The 10,962-nt window shown below is 38.9% G+C and overlaps 1 pseudogene; it reads right to left on the bottom strand.

The window, feature by feature from the left end:
- Positions 1-5,780: 5,780 nt before the first annotated feature.
- On the bottom strand, positions 5,781-7,394 carry LOC150028042 (uncharacterized; annotated as a pseudogene).
- Between the last annotated feature and the right edge of the window lie 3,568 nt (positions 7,395-10,962).

Below are 10,962 nucleotides of genomic sequence, written 5' to 3'. Positions count from 1 at the left end.
GATGAACAAGAATTGGGCATATCAAGCATTAAAGTGTCATCCAAACAGTGCTTAGAGGAAGCACTTGCAACAAATTATTTCCAAGAGTAAACATGTGGCAAAGAAGTATTCAAAGCTTGTATCAAGACATTCCTAATCTAGTGTCTGCTACAATGAAGATACAATTTCAAACATATCAAGGACAATGTTCTTATTCAGTTAGTTAACCAAAGTATTTTAAAAGAAGCAGTACAAGATGAAGAAATGGAGAACATGATTCAAGTCTTCACAAATATATCTTCAATGTTCACACAACCACAAGTATAAAAAGAAACTCAATGTGCAAAGATGTGCATATATCAATAAAGTTAAAGTTTCTTTATCAAGCGTCTATTGCATTTATGAAGACACAACGTGACAGAGATGATTGAAGAATTAGTCATAAAGTATTAAAAGGTTAATTTTCACATCAAAGATCTAAAAGGAAATAATTCAAATTGTTTCACATGCTCAAAGATGTGCAGAATCAAATTAAAGCAAAAGTTGCTATATTCAACATTTGATAAGAAGAAGATGACGAAAAGTAAACACCAATGAAGCATACATTCAAGATACTCAAATCACAATATTGAAGTATCAACTTTCACATTTGGAATTGTTCTCGTTGGTTGACCTCAATTGGATTGAACGGAGAGCTCCCCTTTTGGTTTGTCTCCTCTTGGTGACTAGAACAACGCTTCGATGGGACAGAATGGGTTTTATCTGTTGATCACACTTCAACGATTAAGTCAGTGAGAGCATACAAAATAATAATCAGTTTCAGTCTCATGTATTCAGAAACAGCGTACATTTTCTGAGGGTCTCAAGCCCCTTTTATAGTTATCCCTTTAATAGCTTTCACTCACGAGAATATAATCTCAAATGAGCATATATAACAGAAAGATATTCTATCTACGGGCACCTTTACTCACGGTGCTAACAACATAAGAGAATCTCGTGCACCTTTATTCACGTGTGCTTGTAACTTAATTAACAGCTTTATTAACATATATATTCAATTAACAACTTATATATTCATTAATATATATTCAACTAACAACTTTATATTCACATATATATATATATATATTTAACTAACGTATGCAGTATAATAACATATGACCAAACTTAATATTTTATGTTCTTTAATTATTCTTTACCGAGCTTACCATTAAAACTAGGTCGAGCCCATGACCCGCCTTTTGGGTCCAAAGCCGATCTGACCATAGCCAAATGCTTGGACCGAGGTCCCGATCATTCCTTCCCAATACACAAGCCCCCACAGTCTCGAGTTGAGCTTGACTAGGTGAAGAGGCTTACAAGCATTTGGCGGCTGACATTACTTTTCCCCCAGCAGATAGGTGAGGCGTGGTTGCCGAAGCGTTTCTGATGAGACGTCTCACCATACTTGACGATCCTTGGTATGATTACTATATTGATGTCACGATGCCCTACCTCGTCGAGTGCCTACCCATGTAGTTGCCTTTGTCTCAAGCTCGGCCATCATCTTTATGCTTATCAAGTAATTTTATCTGTACAAGGTATCCATACTCAAACGACCTTATTCATCATATGCAAAGTTACTTTAGCGTATGCCAAACTACATAACTTAACAAATAATTTGTCTCCCATGGCGCCTATGCTCGGGTAGTCGTATTTACACCGAGCTAGGTCGACTTACCATATACCAAAACTAACAAACTTACCATCACAGGGCGCCTACACTCGAGTGACTCTACTCACTCCGGGCTAGGACGTCTTACCTTGTAAGAATGACTCTATTCATAACAAACCAATTCGCATAGCGCCTATACTCGATAGACGTTCTTACGCCGAATTAGGTCGTCACACTTTTACATCGAATCAAACATTTTACTCACAACAAATCAATTTCCAAAGTGCCTATACTCAGATTTTCGTTCTTACACAGAGTTAGGGCGTCTTACCTTGCAAAATACTTCCTATACATCAATTTTACGCACAAGGCGTCTATACTTGGGTAGTCGTACTAACACTGAGCTAGGTTGTCTTACCTGACACTAGATAACCATTTCACACACAAAGCGTCTATACTCGGGTAGTCGTACTAACACCGAGCTAGGGTGTCTTACCTGTCACTAGATAACCAATTTACGCACAAGGCGCCTATACTCGGGTAGTCGTACTGATACCGAGCTAGATCGTCTTATCTGTCACTAGATAACCAATTTATGCGCAAGGCTCCTATACTCAGGTAGTCATACTGACACCGAGCTAACCCAACTTACCATATGTGTAATCGAATGATTTCACAATACATCATTTAATCATTTCACAGAGTGCCTGGACTCGAGTGATTGTTCATGCACCGAGTTAACCCAACTTACCATGCACTTAAACAACTTGGTCATAACACATATATGCGAGGCGCCCATACTTGGGTAACCATTTTTACACCGAGTTAGGTCATCTTACCTTGCCTCGAATTGAACAACTTAGTCATAAAAAATCAAATTGCAGAGCGCCTATACTCGGGTAGTCGTTCTTACGCCGAGTTAGGTCGTCTTACCCTGCCATATACTTATCTTCATCAATTTTATACACAGGGCGCCTATCCTCGGATAATCATACTCACACTGATCTAGGTCGTCTTAGCTTGTGTTAACTCAAGTAGATCAACAAACAAAGTAATCTCAGTGTCAGGTAAGACACTCGGGCATACGTACTTATGCTGAGCTAGGTCGACTTACCCTGTGCTAATTCAAGTAAATCAACAAAACTAATGCACCTTCTTACAACAAAAAATTTATCATTAGATGACCTCTTTAAAAAAAACCCTTCTAGGGAAAAAGAGCATAATCTTAATCATCACTTTGTTAAAAAAGAAAGCATTAAAACAAAATGTTTTAACTAAAGTAAAACTTGAGGTTTGCCACGTTCAAGGAATGGCTCCCCTCTCCAGGGTTTCTAGCCTATACGCTCTATTCCCGAGCACCTCGACTACACAAAACAGGCCAGTCCACTTTGAAGATAACTTGTTTTCTAACTGGTAAGGATGGGCCTTTCGCATCCCAAGTCAGCAACCTTGAACTGTCGAGGTCTCGTCTTGGTCCTTTGCCTCGGCTCCACCATTCTTTTTCAAGGCCTTTGAGTTAATACGAGCATGTTCACGGACCTCATCTAGCAAGTCTAGGTTCACCTTCCTTCCTTCGTTGGATTCCTCAACAATGAAGTTTTGGAACCGAGGAGAACTCTCTTGTATTTCCACTAGTATCATGGCATCTAACCCATATACCAAACTAAAGGGAGTTTCTTTGGTCGTTGATTGAGAGGTGGTGTGATAGGCCCACGGGATTCTAGGAACTTCCTCTAACCAAGTTCCCTTTGCCTTCTCCAACCTCCTCTTCAACCCTCTCAATAAGACTCTGTTAGCTTATTCAACTTGACCATTCGTCTGAGGGTGTTCTACTGAGGCAAATATCTACTTTATCCCGAGCTCTGAACATAGCTTACCCAATTGTTGACTAGCAAATTGAGTTCCATTGTCGGAAACTAGGTGCCTCGGGATCTCAAAATGACACACAATGTTCTTCCACACAAAATGTTGCACCTTGTGAGCAGTTATTTGTGCAACTAACTCAGCTTCAACCCACTTGGTGAAGTATTCAATGGTCACAATGAGATATTTCATCTGACGTATCGCTAAAGGGAAAGGACCTAGAATGTTTATTCCCCATATATGGAAGGGCCACGGGCTATAAATGGACATCAGCTCCTCGGCTGGCGTGTGGCACCGATCAACATGTTTTTGACATTGCTCACAACATTGGGCATACTTCACGCAATCCTCCTTTATGGTTGGCCAGTAATACCTAGCTCGGGTGACCTTCAACAAGAGAGTTCGTCCTTCGATATGGCTACCACAAATATTTTCATGGAGCTCGGCCATGATGCAGGTACACTGGTCTCCACTTACGGAAGTGAGGATTGGGTGGGTATAGCCATGACAAAAAAGTTTGCCATCTATCAGGGTATACCTCCCCGCATTCCTCTTAACCATCTTAGCCTCCGTAGGCTCAGCAGGAAGTAACCCATCAGCTAGGTAACGCTGGTAAGGTGTTATCCAAGTCTCTGTGGTGTTGACCTGCAAAACCTCAAGAAATTCATCTCCCAACAACCTGTAGGTAGTTATCCTTGGGACTTTTAGGGTCTCTTGAGTCATCAACCGATGCCTTCTCTCTTTTCCTGAGCTGATCCCCAGGTCCTCCACGTGGCTAACCTCGGTTGGTCCTCCTTCAGTTGTCCTGAACGACTTCAATGTCTCCTGAATCAGTGACCTCTGCTGACCTCCCTTCCCAGAACTAGCCAACTTAGACAACAAGTTTACGAGGTCGAACGTAGAGAAGGCTACTTTCAAGATCGTTACATACCTGAGATATAAGGCTAGTTACGGATCCTTAGCTTGATACTCAGTCGTGACTTTCCCAGTGACAAGGAACGAGTCACTCTTCACCAACAAACTCTGAGCTTCCAACTCCTTGGCTAGCAACAACCCTGCTATCAAGGCCTATACTCATCTTGATTGTTACTCGCCTTGAATGCGAACCTAAGGGTTTGCTCGATCAACAACCCGTTTGGTCCCTCTAAAATGACCCTAACCCCACTCCCCTACTAATTGGAGGATCCATCTACCGAAAGAACACACTGGAAATCATTGGGATCGAGTTGGGTGTCATCAGATGAAAGTTCTACCATGAAGTTAGTGTATACCTGACCCTTAATTTGCCCTCTAGGTTCATATTGTACGTCAAACTCAGATAACTTGATTGCTCAATGGACCATCCTACCTACTATATCAGGCTTTTGAAGGATCTTGCGAATGGGCAGATCGATCATCACAATCACGGTGAAGCTCTGAAAGTAGTGGTGAAGTCACCAAGCTGTAAACACCACGGCTAAGGCAGCTTTCTCGATACTGAGTTTCCGGTCCCTGCAATACCTTACTCACAAAGTAGATTGGTTGTTGGACCTTATCTTGATCTTGCAAAATGACCGAGTTAATTGTGAGATCTGTAATCGCAAACTAAAGACGAATAAGGGTACCTAGGATTGTCTTACCAAGAACAGGGGGACTGGCCAACTACTCTTTCAACTTGGTGAAGGCTTCCTTGCATTCTTTGGTCCATACAAAATGGTTCTTCTTCTTGAGGCATTGGAAATAAGAACACCCCTTATCGCCACTGGCTAACAGAAAGCGAGACAGGCCGACCATGGGCCCAATTAATTGCTAGACCTCTTTCACATTGGTTGGGCTCCTCATTCCTATGATTGCAACACATTTGTTGGGGTTCGCCTCTATGCCCCTTTCAATTAGCAAGAAACCAAGGAACTTCCCAGCTTCCACCCTAAATACGCATTTATCTAGATTAAGCTTCAAAATGTACTTTGTTATTGTTCTAAATAACTCTTCCAGGTCGGCAATATGCTAGTCCTTCTCTTCTGACGTGACGACCATGTCGTCTACATACGCCTGTACATTTCACTCGAGTATTGAGGTAAGAATCTGATTCGTCAGCCTTTGATAGGTAGCACCATCGTTTTTAAGGCCAAAGGACAAGACCTTGTAGCATAAAAGTTGTCTTACTCTCGTCCTTCGGGTGCATACAAATCTGATTGTATCTCAAGAACGCATCCAGGGACCTTAACAAGGAGTTTATGCTCAGTAGGTGGTACGAATCCTTGGGACAGGCCTAGTTCAAGTCAATGAAGTCGACACACATCCTCTACTTCCCGTTGGTCTTCTTTATCAACACAACGTTTGCCAACCACTTTCGGTATTGGATCTCCCTTACGTGGCTAGCAACCAACAACTTCCTAGTCTCCTTTTGGATGACGAGGCGCTTATCCTCATTGAACTTCCTTCTCCTCTGGACCACGAGCTTGACTCTCTCATCCATGGTAAGCCGATGACATAGGAAGTCTGGGTCTATCCCGTGCATGTCTACGGATGACCATGCGAAAACATCCATATTCTCTGATATCACGTCGACTATCTTATCCTCTAACTTCTTGCACACCGAGGTGTCAAGCTTGAACTTCTTCCCTTTTATCTCCCTTTCCTGAACCCCTCCAACAGGTAAGGCGCCTGTCATTGATGACTTATGCTTCACAATTGGAAAATATTATCAATTTTTATGTACAATTTAGAAAGACTTGATTGGAAGATAACCAATACATACCTAAGATTACATATAGGCAAACTAAATCTACAAGAAATTTCCTATTTTTTATAAACAAAGTACAATCTAAACAGACTTTATTGGTAGTTACATATTTACTTGTAGGAGTTGAAACAACCAATCTAGCATTTATCAAAGAGATTGGTAATTTAAGGTGTTGGACACAATCATTAGAAAGGAATGAATGAGTTGTGCTTGAGCCATACAATGCATTTAAAGTTTTACCTTCTATGAAACAAAAACCTTGAATCAAATCATGGTTTTGAGTGATTTCAACTCCAATCATAGTGTAGACTTTCCTTATTGTCGTAGGTCTTGCCTTCAATGCAAAAAGATTGGGATATGGTTTATGTTTCTCACATTTGAAAAATACATGACCAAGTTTTCCACACTTGAGTCAAACAGATCTTTTAAGATGACAATCTTTAGCATAATATTTTTTTCCACACTTAAGGAACCTAATCTAATTATTCATAAGTCTGTTGGAATTTCCTGAAGAAAACTGGTTGGGATGAGATTTCCATTGGGGGAGTTGTACGGTTTTCCCTTATTATGTCTTCGTTTATTTGGCTGAGGTCCAAAATAATTTGGTTTATTATTTTGTCAAATTTCAAAATCTTCCCAAAATCTACACTTGTGAATAAGCATAGGAAAATTAGAAATTTCTAATATTTCCACTACTTTTCTCAATTCAATCCTAAGTCTATTCTCAAATTGTATGCACTTCATTCTCTCATCTAGGTGATAAAAGAATGTATAACACTTTCCTAATTCTTCAAACTTAGAGTCATATTCTCCTCCTATCATACTCCCTGTTTTAATTGCATAAATTCTATTTCTCTTGGTCTCCTAATATCATTGGGAAAATATTTTTCTAAAATTTTGTTTTGATTATTCTTCCTCCTTCCAGTAATCTCCTAATACTATTTGACCAATATTGAACCTCTCATATCAACATATAGACAACATAATTTACCTCTTGATTGTGATAACAATTCATAAATCAAAATATTTTCTCCAATTTCTTAATCCACAATTCAACTTTTTATGGGTTATAACCTCAAACAGTGTTGGAGGTTTGTTTCTCCTAAATTCAAGTAAATCTTGTGATTCAATTGTTCCTTCAGGTCCTTGGTTCCTTAATAGTATAATGACCATGTTTATGATAATTTGTACTACTTCTTTCAATTCATTATTTCTCTTATTTTTTTCCATCTAGAATTATACAAGTTAGTATTAATAAAAATCTTATGATGGACCTGTTTCACAAGTCTTACATGAAACTTTGCTTTTATACCATCTATTGTAACGTCCCTTTTATTTACAATTTTCACGTTATACTTTCTTGTTCTATTCGACATGCATATTTGTTTATTGCTTAGAGAGAGAGTAGGGTTTTACCTATTTACATTTTTTTCCTTTCTTCATGCTAGGAATTTCTTTATGTTAGTCAATGGAAACATATTGATAAAGGGATTAAAATGGATGGTATGGGGCATATAAAAAGTTATCACTATTAGTTCTTCTAGATGACCGGGGCTTCCATATTAGAAATGGATGAGAGGTTGATAGGCTTGTCCCATGAAAGGTGACGAAATTAGCAATAATATGTGTTCCAACTTGGTATGAGGGAAATTGTTATAATAACTACATATAAGGAATTAAGGAAGTTTGGCGCCACTATCTATTTAGGTTTATATGTTTTTTATATTATATAAAATAAGTAAAATAGGAAAGTATGAACAAATATAATGTAAAATAATATCACACCAAAACAATATAAAAATCATGTTTTTCAATTTCATCAATATAATCTATTTGATTTCATATTATAAATATTTGGATTAATTTTGTAATGACTAGTTGAGATAAATGAGTTTTACCATTATTAATAAAATTACATAACTTGAACTCAAGTAATATTTACTCAATTAAATTTATAAGACAAACATTCAACTACAATATCATCAAATCTTTATTTATTATTGAGATTATTATACTTACACAATTTTTAGATTTTTTTTATCGGGAAGTTGGAGAAAATTCGATTTTAAAAAATGTTCAAATCTTTGATATTTGTGTATTTGTTAAGGATGCTTTTGTTCATAAAGTTAATAAAGATTTATTTATTGTTGATAACCCTATTGATGATATAGAGACTGAGTCCAGATCTCAAGATGATATTTTTGCTGATATGCCTTCGTTGGAGAGTGTTCATGAATTAGAAGATTTTCTACAATGAAGGGACTCCTTGCCGATTGATAATTTTTTACCTATTGAAGGATCCACTCAACTTAAGTCTGCAACTAATAATTTTGTTGCTGACAAACAAGTTGTTCCTTTTAAAAACTGTTTCTAATGATTTGGTATTGCAAAATTGTTTTGAATCCCTTTCAAATTTGGAGAATGTTGTGAAAGTGACTATTTACAATACCCATGCTAAGCTAACTTTGGATAAAAATGTTGCATCCCATGGTCTAAATGATGTTACTTTGGGTGTTGCTACTAGTTCGAGAACACAAGTGTTTTATGATTTTGTTATTCTTATTGTGTCTGATGTAATGGTGCTAAGAAGTATACTCCTCTTTTGACTACTGCACCTTATGCGAATGTTTCTCTGGAGCCTGATGCTACCCCCTCTTCAGCTGCTGCTTTGGTGAAGGATGTTGTTGATCCTTTGGAAAACAACATCCTGAAAGAATGTGAAATTGTTGTTAAGTATTTGAATGGTAAAGTCGATGTAGAAGACTCTCTTTAGTGACAACGGAGACAATGTTGTTCAAACTACTAGGAAGTTTGAGTGTCCTAGAAAGAGGCCTGCTAAGAAGGCATGAGTTTTGAGTATGTTTTCTCTTAGATCTTCATCTATAGGTGTTGGTTTGGTTCTTTTTCTTGTTTTGTAGTTTCTCTTTGAGGTTTTTTCTAAAAAGATGTGTGTACTAGACAGAGTGCTCAGTGCTCGAAGCTCGGTGCACGGGTGTGGGCAGGTCAGCTCGATTGGGTCATCAATTTGGCCTAGTAATTATATTAGTAAGCCTATTGGAGAATAATTAAAATAATACTTTTATACGCTAATATAAGGTTATTAGTAAAATATATTTCTTAACCTAATGGTGCGTGTTAGTGCACGTAGTGGTTAAAGTCACGTAAATATATTTTAACCTAAGTGTGTGTTTTACGTAGTGGTTAAGTTGCATGCATAGTGAAAGATAATGTTGCACCATGAGTAGGGGTGTCCATGTAAATAGAGTATCTTCCTGCTATTAGCGCCTAAGGTGGTGCCCTATTGGCAGGTGGTTTTTCTGTTGTTATTTTATGCTTTCAGTAGAGGTAAAATTCTTTTTTTGTTGTAGCACCGTGAATGAAGGTGCTCATAATCAGAATGTTTTTCTGTTACGTATGCTTTCGGTTGAGATTAGATTCTCATAAGAGAAAGTTGTTACAAGAGATAAGCTATAAAAGGGGCTTGAGACCCCAGGTAAAGGTACGTTGTTTTTTAGACTGAAACTGAATACTTCTTTAATTTTAGTAAGCTCTTATTGACTTGATCGTCGAAGTGTGATCAACAGGTAGAACCCTCTCTTTTTCAACGAAGTCACGTTCTAGTGCAACAGATGTAGAAAAAATTTCAGAGGAGACAGACCGGAGCTAGAGCTTGTCACCAGAGTCAACCGGCGAGAACATTTGGTGCCCACCGTGGGGCCAGATAAAACTTGATCCCATCCACAATTGTGTTTGAGTTTTCCAGCGATATGAAGAACACTAGGCAAGGACCGTTGGGATCTGAATGGAACGACTCCCCCACCCTACAACAACTCATGGACACCGTGAGAGTTCTCCAAGAAGCCAACGAGCAGTATAAGCGAGAGCAGGAATGGATCCAACAAGAGGCCAAAGCCGAGCAGGAAAGGCTAATGGCAGAGGCTAAAGTCTAATAGGAAAAGCTTCTTGTCGAAGCTCGAGCTAAACAAGTGCTTAGGCAAGATCAACTGATGTCAAAGATGGATGCTTCGCGAGCAAACAGTGATGAATTGCAAAAGGCCGACGAGGAATTGCGAAGAGTCTACAACAACTTGATCAACGCTCTACAAGGGAGCAAGGTTTGAATGCGCCCCTGAGAGTTCTTCCCAAGCCATTCTCGCAAGTGATCATGGATGCATTTGTCCCGCCACACTACATCATTCCTAAGATCGTTTTCACAGGAGTAGAAGACCCTGAAAGCTATCTTACGGCGTTCAATGCCTAAATGATTTTTTTTGGAGAAATAGATGTTATTCGTTGCAAAATGTTCATGGGTACATTCCTAGGTACAATCCTACAATGGTTTAGTGGGTTTCTTGATGGCCACATCACCTCCTTCGACCATTTTTTCGAGCTGTTCAGAAAACAGTTCTCTGTCAACCAGGTCAAACCTCCGATTTTATATGACCTCTTTAGAGTGAAACTAAAACAAGGGGAGTCTCTAAAAAAACTATTTAAACAGGTTATGGGCGTTTACAGTGAAGCTCCATACCTATGACAAGGCCCTGATGGTCAACACCTTCGAACAGGGAATCATGGCAGAACCATTTAGCGACTCATTGATCAGGAATCCAACAAAGACATTCGCCGAAATACGATGGCGGGATGTTGCCCATATCAACGTAGAGGAAGTAGTGTATGTGAAGAACAACACCTCGTATCCAGGGTAGACCAAGCCCAAAGAGGGTAGCCGATCCCGACCTCT

The sequence above is a fragment of the Phaseolus vulgaris genome, chromosome 4, assembly GCF_051622355.1.
Source record: "Phaseolus vulgaris cultivar YP4 chromosome 4, ASM5162235v1, whole genome shotgun sequence".
Classification (NCBI taxonomy): domain Eukaryota; kingdom Viridiplantae; phylum Streptophyta; class Magnoliopsida; order Fabales; family Fabaceae; genus Phaseolus; species Phaseolus vulgaris.
This window is presented reverse-complemented; position numbering and strand designations above follow the sequence as displayed.